Genomic DNA, 19162 nt, shown 5'->3' with positions numbered 1-19162 from the left:
CGAATCTTCCTGTTTAATACTAATAATTAAAGTTACAGTCTTGATTCCAAACCAAATCATTACAATACCAGGAGCACAGCATATATTCAAACCAGGATCCTGCCAATCCTTTTTTTTTTTTTTAATACACTTATCCATCAAGCATTCCATCTCTGTAGGTATCTTGAAATACATAACCAAAAAGATTTTTTTTTCATTAAATATTTTTCTCAGGGAATCTCAGAACTGAGATTTTTAACCAGCCATTCCTTAGAGTTCTGGTTGTGCTTACTGCGTGGCAGTAACAAGAACACTAGCAACAAATTGATCCCCTTCCTTCTCTTTTTAAGTAGACAGAGTAAAAGTGCAAAAGTTTAAGTACAATGTGCCAAACATAAGCAGATGAAAGATTTGGTAAACAAGAAAACTTGTGTGTAAAGGTAATAAAATAAGCGTACCTACCTTCCTACCGCCCGGGCAGAAGCTGGTCCAAGGAGCTGCACCCAGCACGGAGAAATTGCTCGGTTTTTCTCCAAGCCCCCGAAGGTGTGATGCTGCATGGGCTGGTGCTGCTCCCTTCTGATTCCTTCCTTCTGAAGGCAGCTGATGCTTCCTTCCCTGGCTGGCTTCAGCTTCCTGGGCTTGAGAGGCCTTCTTTATGGGGCACTGTGAGCTCTCTGAAGACAGAAATACAGTTGGGTATTAATGATATGCTAGGGAATGTTTACAGCACTCACAGTAATGTATTACCTAGCCATTTGTTCCCCCCCCTCCCCATACGAAGGACACTTTGGCTAACAGCTTTCCATACATTAAAGCAATGAACGTCCATACATTAACGCGATGAACATAACGAGACAGCAGACAACCTGCCAGAGAGGCACAGTGCTATGGCCAAGGCTTTGTCAATACACGCAGTTAGCACAACTCCTCGGCGATGACAGGCACTATGTAAATGCAAGCTCGTTATCAAAGAACCCACGGCTCATTGCTCACATTGATGCAGCACCACAGACAAGAAAAAACCCTCAAGTTACTCTTCTGAGCAATATGTGCAGTCTGAAGACTGAGTATTTCCAAATCTTAGCACCTAAGATGTAAATTTGGCTAATTAGACAAGAACTTACTTTAAGGTGAAAGGAATGAGATCAAAAAGAAAACCAGCTCAAGCATCACCAACACTCGGCTGGGCTCATGTGTTTGGCAGCCTCTTCTTGAGGTTGCCACTGCTGGTACTTGGAGCCTTCTTAGCTCCAGGTGCATCCATCCCCAAGACGCAGCCCTTTCCCAGCCCCGACAAGCCTGCACTTGCAGGCTGCCTGGTGCTGACGTGCCAGGTTCGGCTCCGCACCGAGAACCTGGGACTTGGGGCCCTTCCCTGGGGATCCCGCATCCTGAGCAGTGCCTGGCACTGAACCCCTGCTCCCAGGGGGCTTCGGCACCTCTCCAGCCATGGCCCAACCCTCTGCTGTCCCAAGGAGCTGAAAGATGCTTGGAAGGCCATGAAGCACAGCTCACGCCAGCAGCCTACCTGCCCCCTGTCATTCTCCCCCACAGGGAGAAAGATCAGCAGGAACCCCAATGCCTGAGCTGAGGTGAACAGCCAGGGAGACAGCTGGAGAAAGCAAAGTTTTTGACTCAGCTGTCTTTTAGTGATGAAGCGAAATTCCTTACCTAAAAGTAGTTTTATTATTTTACTCGAATACCCTCTGCTGTCTGCACTACAAACCCCACAGCCCTTTCTTTGAGCCCTCGTCCCACAAGCACTGCCTTGTGGCTGGTGGTAACTCCACAGAGCTGAGGCAGAGGGGAGGCTTGGATAAGAGGCCCTTTAGAAACCCTTTACAAATGTAGATTTGATTGACTGACTGATTGAACTTAATTGCAGACATTCTCTTAATTGTACACTTAATTACTGACACTGTGTCAAAAGATTTCTGATGCAGCACCTGGAGGACAACCTTGCAAGTGCCAGTCAAAGCCAGCTGCACGAGACATCGGGGAGGTGCTGCATATTGCCTACAGCTTGGAAGGGGAAAAATCATAATATTTTAATAATATACAATTAGGTTTCACCCACCCTCAAGCGCGCGCGTGCACATACACACAATCACAAATCTTTTTGCAGGGAGGGCATCTAATGCATCGGGAAGAGAAAAGAGACAAAGAGTGCTAATTATGGGACCACGTGGCGGTTCCACCCTTTTGTGGTCTCTCCTAACACCCACAGTGCTGCGAGCGGCAGGGGAGGGCGTTATGCCATGGGTTTTGGCAGCAGCCACACAGCTGCTGGCCACCCAATCTAGGAACTCCAGATTTTGTGCTCAAATTGTAATTACCAATAAAAGCCGTGATATTTACTCAAAGGTTAAAACTACATATTCTCAGCAATTCTTTTGGGTCACTGCAGGCCTTCCTGAAAACAGCCGTACAGGAACACCACAAATCACAGCGTTGGTGCTGGTTGTCATGAGAAATGTCTGCAGGAGCTTTGTGGCTACGACTCCTGTATTTCTCAGACAAATTAGCATTTTACTGAACACAAATCTTAAACCCCTGCTGGAACAGCTTGCTTGTACAGAGCATGCAATGCACAAACAAAACAGAACTGATCTGTTTTTACACATCATTTCTGAGTATTTTTATCACTAAAAGACCCTAAATTGTTAGGATTTCTCAGTAAAATAACAGAGTAAAGTCATATTTAGAAAATCTCCTCATTAACTAGGTGTGGCAGTTAATAAAAGGAACAGCTGCAGGGTGTTGGATACTTCCACTGCTGCAGCACATGAATCGTTGTGGGAACCCCCCATCAGCACACTCACCCGCACCACAATGCCAAGCACCATTACCACCGCAAGGGATCTGAGCACAGACTGACCTGTGACTCCTAACTGCATCTCTGAAAACTTCCCAGGGCAGCAGCAAGCTCAGGCCACCCAGGAGCTCGGTGGCAGAGCTGGAGCGACGTAGCAGAGGAGGGTGAACCGAGAACGTTGTGATACCTCCAGCACTGCTCCCCAGGAAGCATTTTAGGATCGTCCCACAGGTATTGAAAGATGTGGATCAAAGGGGAGCTGAAGGACTGCAGAAGGGATGAGGGGAGGGGAGGATGTCACCTGTAAAGCACAGCACAGGTGCTGCAGTAGGAAATAAGATCTGGGCTCCTGCCTCTGAATCCACCCTTCACACCGAGGCGCTTCTTGCAGCAGCTGCTGAGGCATCTCCTTAAAGGCCATGGGAGAGGCACCAAAATTCTCTGAATTAATGAGTGCTGACCTCAAAAGCAAGAGCGGACAGGGCACACAATTGCACTCGCTGGGCTGCTGGTTCCCAGTCACAGCCCCCGTCACTGGCATCTCCCTCCAGAGGGCCCCAAGTGTGGAGCCATCAAACTGCCACCGGCTGTGAGACTGACAACAGTCTGGATGTACAGGCTGGGTTAGAAAAGGGAACCTTTTCCAGAAAATAGCAGTACGGATTTTAACAACTAGAATTGAGGTTGTGCAATACACAGCACATCACAGACGCCAGTGCAAAACTGAAAAAATCCAAAAAGCGGCACACCAGAACTGTACAGACAGCTAGCAGAAAGGAGAGGAACTGTTCTACACCCACAGAAATGCAATTTGCTCAAAACACCTGGAGTCTTGTTAATTTACCTGTGACATGTTGCTACACTTAATTGCCTTTGACAATTAGCAACATTTCAACACCTTCTTTAATGGCCCAATTATGAGAACACTTGTCTTCCGTGCAGCAGATAGAAGAAAATAGATGAGTGAACTTCCAGAGCAAAACTCCTCTCTGCGTATGGTAACAAAGAGCTTAAAAACAACCCCCAAAGAGACAATCCTGGTTTTTTTTTGGCTCACACTGCAGACACACTTAAAGTGTGTGCATGAAAGGGACGGGCAGGCCCAGCCACACGTGCAGTGCTGCTGCTGGTAAGCGGCACCTCCTCACGGGCTCCACTCTGCTCCAGCAGTGGTGCAAGTGAGCACAGTGTGTGACAGGACCAGGTTCTGCAACCTGCACTAAGATCGTGCTTTCCCTCCTCCTCACTCCTTACGCTTTGTCAGCTTCAGCTCCAGTCCCCTCCTGCAGACTCGCAGCTGAGCAGCACGATTCATCCTCAGACCCCTGTGATGCTGTTGTCAACTCTCCATCTCCTTTCAACTCTCTGCTAAACACCGTTCTTCCTCTCACTTCAGCACCTGCATTCCTCCTCCTAGATTTATTTCATTCTGTGAAGTTCCGTGAGCTTATGAAGTTCAAATTCTCCACCAGCATCAGTCGGTGCAACCCCACTGATAGGGTCAAGGCAGAGCAAGCGGCACGGTGCACACGGGTCATGTACCACGGAGAGTTTCACTGAAACCTTTCCTGCTTTTCCCTGTGGGCTCTCACACCACCTGCAGAACAACTGCTAGAGTCAGGGGTGCAACCACAACAACCCACCTCTGCTGGTGATCTTCTCTGCTGGATAGTTTTTTTTGACAAGTGCACTAATGCCAAGGGGAGCAGCTCATTTCATTCTCACTGCAGGGTGACAGCTCGGTGTCTCAGAGAAGGAAGGAAACCTGCCCTTGCTCACGGTGACCTCCAAGAGGTTTCTTTCAGAGGAGCTGCAGCTGTGTAAATTGCGAGCAGGTTACCAGGAAGCTCACCGACCACAAAGCTCACCAACTGGCTTCTCCATGTAAGCCAGGGGAGTCCTACTGCTGAATAGAGTTTATGAATAAAACAATGTTTTATTAAATTACTGTTACATTTTGATTGAACAGCATTTGGACTACATAGGAGTCGGCATATTCCTGAAAGTAATTGGTTTTCCACATCTGCTTTCCTTTCTAATTGGACTAATTACTTCAGTGTAGGATCATGTTCACTACTCTCCAGAAAGCAAGAAACCTTGATTTACAGTGAGAAGAGCAGCAATTAGAGAGAATTAATTCATACAGCAACATCTAAATAAATCATATTATGAGAAGACAGCAATGTAATTATTGTGACTGGTGGCTCCCTTGTGGAGAAACATCATCCTTAAGCCTAAATCAAGCAGTTCTGCCCTCCGATTTCTCAGAGCATGTACTACCCATTTTATTTAAGACCTAATTGAGGTGCATTGTCAAAAACAATAGGGTCTAACACTCCTCCGGCAGGTGAAAAAAAATCAAATCCTTGACAACTCTGTGTTTGTCTTCAGAATCAAATGTGTGTTCAACAGCCACGGATAACAAATGCCAGCAGCAGCCTCAAATTAAAGGTGCAACAATTTCAGGGAGGTAATATCCTCCACAATGAGACAGGCTTTTCTTTCTCTCAAATCCAGCCCAACCCATCCAGATGGCCAATTAAAAGGTTTAGTGAGAAGGAGAACATGCTGAACTACAGGGCTTCAGAAGATGATCCAGCTCCTTATGTTGATAATTTATCTTCCTACTTACACATTAGCAGTCTGGTCCTATCTTGCTGATTGAGATGAGATGTCTCTTTCCTACCTTGGCAAGCTGTGAAAGCCATTTCGTGAGGCTGAGCTCCCTTCATCTGCTTGTTATTAGTCCTGTCCCTAACATCATGCTCACCGAGTTGCTGGGACTCTGCCTCTTCAGAACACACTCAGCTCGGGAGGAATTCATCTCCCCAAGAGTCTTTCATTTGGTTCTCCAGCAAGCCTGCAAACCGTACAGAGACAAAGCGCACAAGCACAAGCCCTGTGATCCCTTCTGAGCACACTCAAAAAATAGCTTTTGTTTCCAGTGTGAAATGACACACAGCTAGACATCGTTCTGCTCTGCAAGCTGCTGTGACTCCCATTAGGCTGACTTCGTTTGATAGGCGCCCCGGGAATATGCAGGGGGCACTTCCCATTAGAGACGCTTGCCACTTTTACATGTTAGGTAGTCACATCGCCCTGCACCATCGTATGACATGCATGAGCATGACAAGGATTAGCATGCTATATTATACTTTATGTCCACAACCTGACACATCATAAATCCCTTACGTCAGAAAACCAAGTTCACATCCAAACAATTACCCTCCTTTAGCAAGTGCTTGATCCATTAGGAGTTAGGGTGATAAATTGTCGGTTCAGACAGGTGGAAACTTATCCATCTTGATTTGCCATTCTTCTACCATACAGCCATCAGTTACAGCACCCGCCTGCTACAACCAGGACTATGATTTGAGGGAAAGGTGTTATCGCTAGGCCTGAAAAAAAAAAAGCAGAGCTTGTGGCTTTGTGGTTTGAAGAATACATTTAGGAGCCTTAGCTTTTTCTGCACTTAGTGTGATTCAGAACTCCTCACCCTTTACTTCAGGGTAATAATTTTCATGGCTACAATTAAAACAAACATTAAAAAAATAATAATCAAGAAATCCAAAAATCAAATTGAAAGCAACCAAATTCTCAGGAGTTGATCCAAACTGTCAGACATTTGCACACAGGGTTCCCCTTGGCTGAGGCCCCTCCATGCCACAACCTGTAGGGTCATTGATATGCAGAAGAAATACATGATGGGTGTAAAGAGCTACCACCTCACTCCCGTTGCATTTCATAGTCCCTCTGCACTCATCACAATATCCACAGCTGGTAGAAATTTGGACTTCAGTGACAAGCAGCTTAGCAGCTCAGGATTAAGCCCACCTCTGCAAATACCTACCCAGAAAGTGTTCGAGCAGTACAAAGTACCCTGTTAGACTTCCCTAGATCATTTTTGATACCAACATATTTGGTGCATTATCCCAGCCTCAAAACAAAATAATGTACAAAGTGGATCTGATTACTTTAGAAGCATGGAAGAAAATCAACTATTTTAGCCTCCTATGCCCATAGCAAAAATATGGATGCAAAATTATCATACAGGTCCTAAAAATATAATAAAACCCCCAAGAACCACATGTGTATTAAACAAAAGATGTACAAAAATAAATACATTCAAGTATCACAACAATGTAAGAACTATTTTGAAGGTAAGTGGAACAGCTAATAATTCACAGCCATTATTCTTTTATCATTGTTCAGCTGGAGGTTGAGAAGATTTTAAAACTGCAATTATCAACGATAGATTTGCATTGAAATAAGCTTCTCCACTGCAGTTCTCACTCCTCCACCCTCCTCCTCAATAAAGAGGTGGAAGCAACAAAGAAAGCAGCATTTTTAATATAACAGATAAGACCTTTTCCAAAAATATCCATGCAATCAGATATACCAAAAAAAGGAAGAAAAGTAGAGTCACACTTTGGTCATTTTTCACATGAAACCAGTAAGATATTTCCTTTGTGCCAGGTTGGTGACATAGGGAAAATATAAAATTTATACATGATGAGGATCAAGGAGGAACTTTTTGTATTAAGCTACAGGGAAGTGTTTTTAATACCTTTTTATTCCTTTTGGCCAAGTTTTAGTTATTAGGCCTCATGGGCCTCTCCCATCAGCTCACCAGTAAGAGGAAGTTTTGCACGCTTGGCCATAGGGAAAAAGGAGAAATTGGATCCAAGAAACCAGGCTGAGCAGCTGGACCAGGTTAGTGGTGGGGAGCAGGCAGCAGAGGTCTCCCAGCAGCTCATGGAGCAGAGCAATTCTGCCATTTCCCCTGCCTCGACTGCACAGACCAGCTGGGGGTCTTCTGACAACGTCCCCCTCCCATAACATAACCTATAAAATTTAAAACCCCTTTTCTAATAGAGGCATCAGAGGAAAGATGCTACTCACTTCGGGTTTTTCCTTTTCTGGTGCTTTCTTCTACCAGTCTCCTAATAACCATAGATTAATGAACAATTACAAGGCTTCATTCTTACTGCCATGTAATTCCAAGAAAGGAAGAGCATCTTTCTGGAACATTATGCTTGAAAAAACAAAGGAGAGCTTTGACTGTCAAGTCACTGATGTTCCCTCTCCACTTAAAAGCTTTCCAATTTACTTACAAATTATAGTGTTTTTAATGCAAATTAAGCACTAGAGAACATTCTTTCCTTCCCCCAGATTAGCAAGAACCAAATTGACCAAGAAAGCCAAACATGGAATCGGGACACAATGAATATTTTAAATAATGAGCCTGTTTAATTATTCTGATTGGTGAAGTATGAGGTTATTAAAATGCCTCTGAACTGATGATGGGGTTTGAGCATATGGTTTTGCTTTCTGAACACAGAGAAAATGTTTTCTGATACTCTGTGTTCCAGTATTCTTTGTTGAATTAACTACTGGGATGAAATACAGCTACACATGCTCAGAGACCTTTGGGAAATATCTTTTGCTTCAGAAGCAAATAGCACATTGCAGAAGGCAGAGGCACTCTAGAAAACTGAACGATAGCACCCAATTGACCGGTTTCTACATAAATTACCTGGCTCATTCCAGCTACTTAGGGCAAAAAACAAAGTTCATTCAGTTCTGGTTTCTGTTCATAAAGCATCAGAAAGGTGACTTGCTCCCAGAAAAGAGGATAGCAAAGTTATTTCCTTGCTCTAAACATTAGGGTAAAATTTTCCCTGCTCTGCTGTTGCAGTATCCATCTGCACACCTCATCTTAGCTAAGAAATTATTAGGCTGTCATGTTCCTTCCCCACTACACACAAGAGTCAGCCCCTCCCTTTTTGGTTTTGCAGTTTTGTTTCTGGAGAGTTTGTTTACAAATGCTCTCAAGTTCAGGGTGCTTATGTCCAGATAGAGGGGAAAAGGTGAACCAGTTCCTACTGGAGGTGCCGATTGTTCCAGGTATTGATCAGCTGATGCTTCTCCAACTGCACGGACCTTTGGGGTCAGTGCCGTCTGCTTCCTGACAATCATCCATATAGGAAACCTAATTACTCTAAAATAACAAGCACACTTTGCACAGAATCAAGCCCAGGCTTGTGACCCACCTGCTCTCCCCGTGATAATCTCCACCAGCTCCTCACCTGGCTCTGGCAGCAACCTTCCGAAAAGCCAGCAATTTCAGGACAGCACCGAGGTCTCACTGTGCCCATCAACAGATTATGAGGGTGAGAAGTTCACGTCCCCGTGGCAGCTCATTCACACCTCATGATTCCTAATGCCATCTGCTCATCCCCGAACCTATTTTCAGATTTAATTAGAAATTTTGGAACTTCTGGAGACTGAAGGGCATGGAGGTGAATGAGCACATCTGGTCTGCGCCTCCTGGCTTGATACCTTGTACTTGAAACATCTCTAACATCTAATGACTCCGAACACTGGGTGACTAACTCTGCCCTTTGATGTGCACTGAGAAAGGTCAGAACCCAACGGAGAAATTCACTGTTCCGTGGCTTTTTAGTATGGATTCCCATTCTCCTGGTTTCCCAGGTTCCAGCACAGTCCGTACGCACCTGACTCCCATCTGCCATCCCATCTCTTGCGCTGCACCAACTGCTTCTGTTCCCTCGAGGAGGAAGCTGGAAGCAGCGGAACAGAACGCTGTGATAATTACCTTGTCGACATCTTCTCCTAAGCTAGCACAAGGAGCAGTTGGGAATTCATCTGAATTAAACTCCCACTTCCTCTTCCATTTCCTCTTGGCTTCATGCACACCAATACCGCAACACGTGAAGAACATTTTAACCTGAAGCCCCAAACAGGTGCTGTGAAACAGCACGGGGAAACACAAATGAGAAAGAGCAGCAGGCGTTACCACACGGGCTCAGAAGGACCAGACTGAAAAGTTTTGGTTGCCGAGCAGATTTCTCCATTATTCTGCCAAGATTTTTATTGGTTTTAAATATTTACAATTCAGAAAGCTTTAAAGAAGCCTGATGCCCAACGGGCAGGATCACAGCCCCTTCTCCACGAGCAGGGCAACCAGCTGCTGAACTCACAGCGTGGCCCCAGGACCTGCAGCCAGGTCTGACACTGTGCACACTGCTGCAAGCACAACGCTCCCTCATGCGGATCCCAGGGAGCTTGCCCACTGATAACAGAAGCATACAAATTTCCCTCATAAAAATAAAAAAATTTCAAGCCTCTACCTACATTAGCTACCGAGTGGAAAAAAAGAAAAAAAAAAAACACAAAACCCACAAAAGCCAACTAGACAAACAAAAAGGAGATAAAAGCAGTTTGCTTTAAAGCAGCAGCTTTTCTGAAAGCCCACAGTAAATCTTTAAGATTATCAATAATGAACACATTCAGTGTCTTTTCTTGTTCTTTTAAATCACTTCTTCCAGTGGAGAGAAATCAGTCTGGGGGGTTGTTCATATGCGAGCTGCATTTATTATCAAGGGATTGAGACTGCTAGAGATGGAGGGAAGTGAAATGAGCATCGACAAGGCTTGGGAAGAAAGCACGCAGCCACTTTATAGTCCTTCCTCCACCTATTTGTCACAGCACCCCAGTAATGAGCACTGGAATTCATCTCTCTAATGACATTCACAGTGGTAGATGTTTTCCCAAATTTAGTCAAGTGACAATACAAAGTCTTTAATATGCAAAGGAGGCCTTTGTGTAACTCACCATAACTTTGGTGTCTTGTCATACCGTACAGAAATTTCAGGAGAAACAAATTGCAATAATCACAGGAGTGAACAAGTTGGAAGGAACATGTCACAGCAGTAATGAAATCTTCTGTTGATTTTCATGTATGTGTAGACATACATTACAGAAAACTAAATGTAGTTCCATGAATTTCTTATAAACTACAATAATTCAGCCGTATGGATACCACATAGCTATCACATGCCCAAATAACAGTAAAGACTGATGTCACTTAGTCAGTTCCCCCGTTTTTCACCCGCCTCAAACAAGTATTCTGCCTTGAGCTCTATCTGCTATTCCTGTCACATAAATATTTTCCTCAGCTACGAAGGCGGTATGAAAACCTCAGCTCACGCTCTTTGCATATGTCAGATATTAGCACATTCAGAAACTAAGAGGACTTCTTCACAGGATTGTCTCCAAGCCACAATAAAAGCAGTATTGCCAGCCCTCAGGTTATTTAAAGCACAAGCTGGGCCTTAAAATGATGAAATGATGAATGGAAAGGAAAAAAAAATATGAGGTTAATGGTTTTGGCATCTAAATTTCTGACTATATTCACTTTTTTTTTTCAGCCCACTGTACACCAGCGACAGGATGCAGCATTTAGGTTGGACTCGATGATCTTGAGGTCTCTTCCAACCTAGAAATTATGTGATTCTGTGATTACCTTGTGCCAGCCTGCATCAGTTCAGCGGGCAGACTGTGCTACAGCAAGCGCATCAAAAAGGAGCACGGATTAACTATCATGGGCAAAAACACAGTATCAAGTAAAGCAGACCCCCTGTATGAGTGCACGCTGCTACAGTACCACTTCAGGCCACCTCCCTGCTCTGCTCCACCAGCACAAACCAGAAGCTGCCCCACTGCATCACCAGCTCAAAGCTGCTTGAAACCACACCAACCCGATCCAGCCCAATGACCGCCTGCACCCGCAACGCAGCCAGCTACCACCGCGGAACAGCACACAGCCTGCTCAGGGAATGATAAAATTCCCACAGTGAAGCTGTGTGAGGAAAGGATTAATCTCACCTGAAAGGAGATGTCAATTGTCTAAAATAAACAGGGAGGAGAAATCAATGGAGAAAGAGCAGCACCTCCAGAGAACACTTCATCATATTTTAAAACTTGCATCTGCTGCCCTATCGGAGGTATCTGTCTCTCCTTTGACTGCAGAGAGAAGCTAGCACAGACTTCAATCATTACTGATGTCCAATTGATGCATCTCACCCTGGATGTTTTCCATCAGTGTTTGAGGTGTTGTCAGGCTACCAGTAAATATTTTACAGACCCACACTACTGAGAAGTGCTTACAGTCAAGTGAGTACAGTTTATGTCGTTTGGCTACCAGCAGACTTAAATCCACTTTTGGTCATTACACACCACATGAACGCAACTTTCTCCATCGCTGTGCACCTCCACCCTGGGTTTGCTTCCTACATTGCCAACGAGGCGATAGCAAGACATTAAGTTTCCCCTTTAGTTAAGTGGGGATGAGATTAAACAACAGCACATTCTCCTTCTAGCCCCTAATCTTTATGCTAGAAAATCCTCCTGGCTATGCATGTTATATTAAAAGAGTATGTCCTTTTCTCCTGATAATTCTTAATTGATCACATCTACAACATAGACAGAGCTGCTTGGCTAGCAAAGTTCCATATGAAAGTGTCCTATTTGTTGGTGATTTCCCTAGGGCATCTTTTAAACCATTAAAATTTACAAACAACTTGATTTCTTATTAACACACATTCTTAATTGCTTTCCTGGGAACACAGTAAAGTTATATGGCTCCAGGGTTTTAAAGCTAACATTTAAGAATAGCTTTTAAACAAAGTAAAGCAGAAGTACTGCTCGAGAAGCAGTTCAGGCTCAGATTGTAAACAGAGCTGTGTCCTCCTGACTTGCTTGGATCCCATACATCCTACTAGTAGTTTTGAATATCAAAGCTGATGAATTTCACAAATAAATGGTCTGATTACAGGGACATTTTGTTGGCATGTTGGTGGACACCTGGCTATTGGCAACACATTTCCAGCCTGCCTGGACTGCAATTCTACAAAGATGCACGAACTGCTAGCCACTTCTGCTGCTTGAAACAATTTCTCTTTTTAGGGCTAAATCCTGCTATCCCTGGTTTCGATTCTGCTGCAGTAAATCTTTCCCACAACGTGACAGCCTTTTATCCTTCCCTCCCCATGTTTGATCACTGGAAACAACAAACCTATTTAAGCAGGAACGCTCATCCCGTAGGATGGTTCAGGACAGGAGAACCCTGAAGCACAAAGGGAGGTGTGGTGGCATTACACAGCTGCAAACACAGCAAAATCCACCCGCAACACCGGCACGGCATCGCTGCGGCCTCCCTGCCAGGAGGCACACAGGCCCAGCACACTCACCTCCTGTGCCACAAACTGCAGCTATTTACCACCCAGCAGCCTTTCCCAGCCACAAACACATTTTCACTTGCACCTGAACACTTCTGAGAACAACTGTACAACACCAAGCGCCTTTCCTGCACCCCAATTCAGCCAAAAGGCTCGAACAAGGGCAGCCCCAGAGACCTCCACCTTCAGGCCCTGCAGTGGGGTTTTGGCAGAGCCAAACCCACAAAAAGCTCCATGTTGACAACAATTCAGTGAGGATCCCCCTCAGTCACAGCATATTTCAGAGCGCTGATCAGGAAGCACATTCTTATTCCAAGCAAGTACCTCATCATTTTAATGCATTAATCAAATCTGTGTTCCAGGCCTGAAGTCCCTGTATTCATCATCAATTCAAGATGAACCTATTATTTAGGTTCAGAAAATTACTCACTAAACATAATCAAGCATTACTTCTCTGAAGTCTTCATACCAGGAGCCCTCTGTCGCTGAGAGCAAGGCCGCAGCCACCAGGGGTCCCCTCAGGGCCGGGCCGCGGCCTGGCCTCGGCCTCTCCCCCGCGCTGGGGGAGGAGTTTTCCCCAAAAGCCGAATTTCCTCAACCACCTTTTCCCTGAGAGAACAGAGGGACGTGTTCTCAGCTGCTAAAATCCTTCCCGTGTTGACCATCACTGGCCCAGAGAATTGCCTTCGTGTGGTCAGCAGGCCGCCCCTGCGCAGCGCAGGCAGAAATTGCAGCAGGCCGAGGCCCAGCCGCAGCCTGTGAAGGGACACGGCGCCCCCATGCCCTCACCCCAAATCCAGGTGGTTTTTCATGGGCTCGCAAACAGCTTAAATCGTGGTTCAACAATTTTTCAGCAGCACATCCCATTTTTCACTACCAGAAATGGTTGTGGAAGGTGCTGCATTCCAAGATTTTTCATGTATGCATTTCTATTTCAGAAATGATCCAGGAGGATTTTTTTTTTTGTTGGTCCATCAGCATTCTGTGGGAACAGATTTAAAGGAAGTATCTTCATCTGTAATGGAAATCCCCAGCTCCTCCCACACGTTTTCCAAGCAGACTCACCACTGCCCTAGTCGGTCAGCTGCTCACTCTCACAAACCCCACAGCGAATGGCAAAATTTGCCATAAGCTGAAAAATTACAAATGCACTTTCCATATAAAGACTAAAATATAAATCCCAGTGCTATCTCAAAGCTGGATATCACCCAAAAGTCAGGAGTCTGTATTTCTTGGCTTTAAATATCACTGAGAAGTATAAATGGATCCTTTTAGTTAATAGTAATTATTATTCAGTCTGTCATTAACAGCAACTGCACGCACTTTGATGGATGGGTTGAGAAGAAGCTTTGTTTCATTTTATTGCTGATTCTGTGACTAGTTGCCAAACTTTTCTTATTACTGATAATTAGATCCTGTTAGCCTAGCATCTGCTTTTCCTCCGGCAGCAAACGCAGAGGATTCTTTGTGCATGAGGGGTCTGCACCCAGGACAGGAGGGGTGGCTGAGCAGACTTGCCATAAATCTGAGCGAGCAGGCACTGCTGCCTGCATGAGGGCAGAAAGAATAAAAAAAAAAAAAAAAAAAAAAAGAGAAGTTCTTCACCTCCCTGGATTGAGCTGATTTTAATCAGGTGGCACTTGCAGAACATTAAACTGCTCGTCATCTTTCCAGCATATATAATAATGTATACACAATAAAATGATTGGCAAATTGCAACATTTAGGTTCCCTGCTGGTGAACATGGAATGTCTCGGGTTTTGGTTTTGCACTTAGGACACCTTCATCAGGGTATGGTTAAAAGAGCTGGAGCACAGACAGCTCATTGCAGAAGCCTGTCTTGGACTTCCTATCAGTTAATTCATTTTTTTTTTTTTAAATAAAGACTGTGCTGATCTCACATCATAAGAAATATTTAGAAAATATATATTACACATAGGGATTATAAGCAATTTGGAGATGTATTTCATATGTAAAAATGATAAAATCTCTAGAAAATTTAAAACATTAATTTTACAAAACACCAGCTTTGCAATTCCTTTGTTCTGAAAGACAATAGTAAACAATGTTCCAGTGACCTCCAGTGGGGACCAGGGAAAGTACATCCTTCCTCAGCTCTGTCTTAGCAGAAATCTTTTTTCCTCCCACAAAGCCTGTAGCATTTGGACTGACTCTCTTCAGTGGGGATGGGTGATCTGTGCCAAAGTTATTGGACATGTGTGGTCTGCAGAGCAAAGATCATCTCCATCAGCAGCTGACATTTTAAGGCTATCCTGTGGTGTGTTCTATCCTGTACAAAGCAGCCTGATCCCAAATAAAACATAAAAGCTTCAAGGTGGCTCACCCTTTCTTCTGTCAACACAAGTCAAGGTCTCTTACATTAGCCTCATTATTTGCTTATCCTACTACTGACTTCGGGAGGCAGGCATCAATAGAAATGCCTCTGGTCTAAGAGGAATCCTCCCCCTCTCTTCCCTTTGTGGGAAAGGAAAGGCCTGGGAGGAAAGGGAAGAAGGTAACTTAAAGCAGAGTAGTTCTTATCACCATCTGGGTCTAATGAACATGAAAGGAACTCCGCTGATACATTAATACAGCCAATATCACAGGTTGCAACAGACAGCAGGAAGAATGCGTCAGTCATCAGAAAAGCCTCTGCTAAACTCAGAGCAATGACCTTGAAATTAAGAAGGAGCAGTAATAGTAGGGGAGAGCCTGTGTCACATAAAACTTTCTGACCCTAACTCTGGAGCAGTTTGTTGTTTAGAAAGTCAAAAGGACTAAACAGTATTTTTTTTCTCCTGATCTCATTTTTCCTTACTCATCACCTGGGCCTAAGCCCTGAAGTAAGGTTTAACTACAAGTGGATGGCCTGGGCCACTGCTCCTTTTAATGCCCCTGTAGAAAAGTACCACAACTTCTTGATCTAGGAGAGAACTCCTACAGTTTATCACTGGCTGTGCTACCTCTGATTGACCCTTGTAATCACATAGCGATGCCAGGACCCACACTGTGCTGTTTTCAGAGACATCACCTCACACCATTCCTCCCTGATAATGCAAGAAAAACAATTGTGCATTTTGCCCATTTCTTTTTTATAATGCAACAACTAAAATTTCCATAAGGAATCATTTAGTGTCTCCAAAACATCATTCCTCATTGAGGTGAAACTTCACAGAAGGGCAATTCTTCATCATGGGGTGGGGGGGGGGAGTACCAACACTAGCAGAGAGTCTCTATTCGCTACTGTCTGCACAATATTAATGTAGAAGATAATATATTGGCTTGAATCAATATTTCTATGACTTCTCCATCCATCAGCCCCCCTTCATTTGATAAAAGTCCTTCCATGTCACATTCTCTCAGACTGATGAGATCACAGTGCCTCTTTCTAGCATGACTGATGGTGTGTAGATGTGTAATTGCCCAATAAGTCACCACCTCTGGATCAAAGATCTGAGATCCTCCGCACGCCAAGGAGGCACACGAAACATTATAACATACAATAAGTTAATTACAGTAAGATTTTAGTACTTTTCGACATGCTGGGTGTTATTCAACATATACAGACATCTTGAAAGACTCAGCCACAACGACATTACTGCAAGAATCAGGACCTGAAACCATGGACATTTTGGGCACGGACTGACCATTCATGGAAGCAATGTAGGCCAAGGACTCAAATGCTGTACTGCAACACAGAAACCCAAGAGCTATAAATGAGACAAATATCACTGTTATTCTATGCCTGCACAGTGCCTGCTTTAAGGACTTCAAGCAAGGCTTGTGGCTGTTACAGAGATCTATCTGCGTCTCAGGAATTTCATCACATGAACCACAAGAACAAATTGGGCAAAGCCAGGGAGAACAGGTCTGCAAAAGGTACATCTTGTCCAGTGTATGATTTCCAGTAACGGGCACTAGAACATGCAGTGGGCTAATGCTGCAGACGCCCTCTCCCTGGCATAATCCCTGCATGCAGCCCTGGGGTTCCCAAGGCACCACCTCCTCTCCACCCCTCTCACCTGTGCTACTCAGCATGCCAGTGCTATGGAAACACACATTCCAGTTTGTCCCAAAGTGATGGAAAAGTATATTTCTGCTTGCTGTCTCACAGACTTGTGCAGGTGCCAGGGGCAGCACTCAGGTCACCACGGCCCTGCTGGCTGCAGGAAGAGGAGCCAAGCAGACGCGTGCCATGTGCCCGTACCCAGCAGAGCTTCCTAATCCCAGCAGCAAGGCCACTTAAAAAAAAAAATTTGAAAGATGATATTTCATAGCCCCAAGGCTTAGGCATTGTTTCAAGTATTTTTTAGTGGAATTTGATACCGTTAAAGCATGAAGGAATAAAGATATTCCTGCCTGTTCCCAAGCCCACATATGCCTTAACTCACACCAGCACCAACAAGCTCACCCACCCAAACCTGCTAACTTGAGCACAGGAAAATAGTGCCCACAACCCTTCTGTTGTACAGGCATCTGATCCCACAACCTTTAATCCTCTCTGTCATCCCTGCAAGATCAGGCATTAACATCTCTGTAACCTCTTGTACTAATTAAGATAGCAGATCTATGGTATTCAGCTCCGCGCTGGCTTCAAAGCCGAGCACTGACAGGCTGCTGAAGTGTTTGTGCATTTCAGTGAGTGGCCCTCATAAGACAAATTATAATGAACACACCACAGGAAGCTTTAATAAAGAAACATGCAGTCATTAGAGAGGGGCTAGAAGTAAGAAAAAAAAATAATCCTGAGCTAGGCTTTGGAAATTAACAGGTGGGAAGCAGCCCCTGTTTCTAAGCACCTTGTAGGCACTCTGAAATCTGGACACCCTGTCCAGGCTCTGTCCTTTCTACAAAAGAACATTTAAACAGTCCCAGACCATTTGCTTCTCCAAAGCATGCCTCATATTACAAATGACCTTAAAGGCAGCAATAGCTTCCAGTAGATTCCCAAAAGAGAAGCCAAAGCAGGGAAAAAGGAGCTATAAAAGACATTTCCTATGTAAATACCACTAAAACTCTTCACAAGCAACATCAGAGATAGAGGATACAACTGGAACAAGAAGAAACATTTGCAAAGAAGGCCGAGAAACAATAACAAAAAAAAAGCTGTAAGTGGCAGGAACTAGAGTAACTCAGGGTCTCACTGAATGAAGAGAAACCTATTTGCTTGGCAGTTTCTTTGGTTACATAAATTGAGTTTGGTAAACAAGCTCCTGTCTCATAGCTCCAAGACCAAACACAAAAGGAAAGAGATACCAATTTCATCCCTTCTGCAGCTTTAAATAGAAGAATTAATAAACATTAAAAATATTACGATGCACAGAAAAAGCAATTCTCTCTTCCTTTGATTACCCCCTCCAACAAGAAGGTTCGAGAAAATTTCTTCCAGACTTTTCTAACCACCTATTGTAGAATAAAAAAAAAAAAAAAAAAAAAAAATCCAGAGATACAATAATAATAATAAATAAAATAAAACAACCACAAAAAAAAAAAAAAAAAAAAAAAAAAAAAAAAAAAAGAGAGAGAAAACAAGAAAAGGGAAGAAAAAAAAAATCAAACAAACCTCTTTTCAATATCCTGAACAACTTCTACTTTCCCCTGCTACCTTGACCACAGTCCTTGCTAAATAGAATTGGCTGCATGTGGCATTGGTGGAGCCTCATCATTTCAATGCCATTCACCTTTTTCCTTTGATTCTCCATCTCTTCCACCTGCTGGCTCAAGCCAGTGCCAGCCCCTCCCAGAAGACCTGATAGCAAACCAACTAATTTGGCCCTAGAAGTTCACATTTCTGTGCTTGCTTTCCCTGCTCTGACCTTGTCATGGAAGCAGAATCAAAATAAAGTATTTTGGGAATAATAATAATAAACATAACCATAACTGGAACACTGAGATGAATTTAAAATAGGAGCCCAGAAAACTTTCTCCCATCAAAAAGTGCCCCCAATGGAAGCCTTTGGGTACACCTGAACTCCCCAGGGGAGCCTTTACACAGCCCCACATGCAACCGGACTCTGTCTTCGCTCTTTCCAAACGACCCTAAACGTTATAATAATAAACTATTCATTTAATTTCATTACTTTCCTAAACATCTCTACTGGAGTTCACTTCATGCTAGTATACTTTGCCAACTTAACTTTTTAAAAAACTTTTTATTGATATAGTGTTGCACAGACATTTACATTTCTTGGAGGAAGGGAAAGGCAGAGAGGAAAATTAAATTACTTTGCTTAGTGATCTTAATTATCTGAAATAATTACCTTCAGTCAATTCTCAAACAAGAACCCTCTGGAGAATGGCATATTTTAGTTTGGATAAAGGA

At 43.9% G+C, this 19162-nt stretch overlaps 1 protein-coding gene across 5 annotated transcripts in view; it reads right to left on the bottom strand.

The window, feature by feature from the left end:
- PLXNA2 (plexin A2) overlaps nucleotides 1-13576 on the bottom strand; it is a 412814-nt gene extending 399238 nt beyond the window's left edge. For 2 of the 5 annotated variants that reach the window (XM_072028625.1, XM_072028628.1), the window contains exons 1-2: nucleotides 13271-13376; nucleotides 442-656 (exon numbers count right to left, since the gene is read on the bottom strand). The gene's annotated coding sequence lies outside the window, so the exon portion shown is untranslated. Of the gene's footprint in view, nucleotides 1-441; nucleotides 657-13270; nucleotides 13378-13442 lie in introns of those variants that run through there. The other 3 variants (XM_072028626.1, XM_072028627.1, XM_072028629.1) reach the window with 3 other exon arrangements.
- Nucleotides 13577-19162: the final 5586 nt, after the last annotated feature.

The sequence above is a fragment of the Anas platyrhynchos genome, chromosome 27 (genome assembly GCF_047663525.1).
Source record: "Anas platyrhynchos isolate ZD024472 breed Pekin duck chromosome 27, IASCAAS_PekinDuck_T2T, whole genome shotgun sequence".
NCBI lineage: Eukaryota > Metazoa > Chordata > Aves > Anseriformes > Anatidae > Anas > Anas platyrhynchos.
This window is presented reverse-complemented; position numbering and strand designations above follow the sequence as displayed.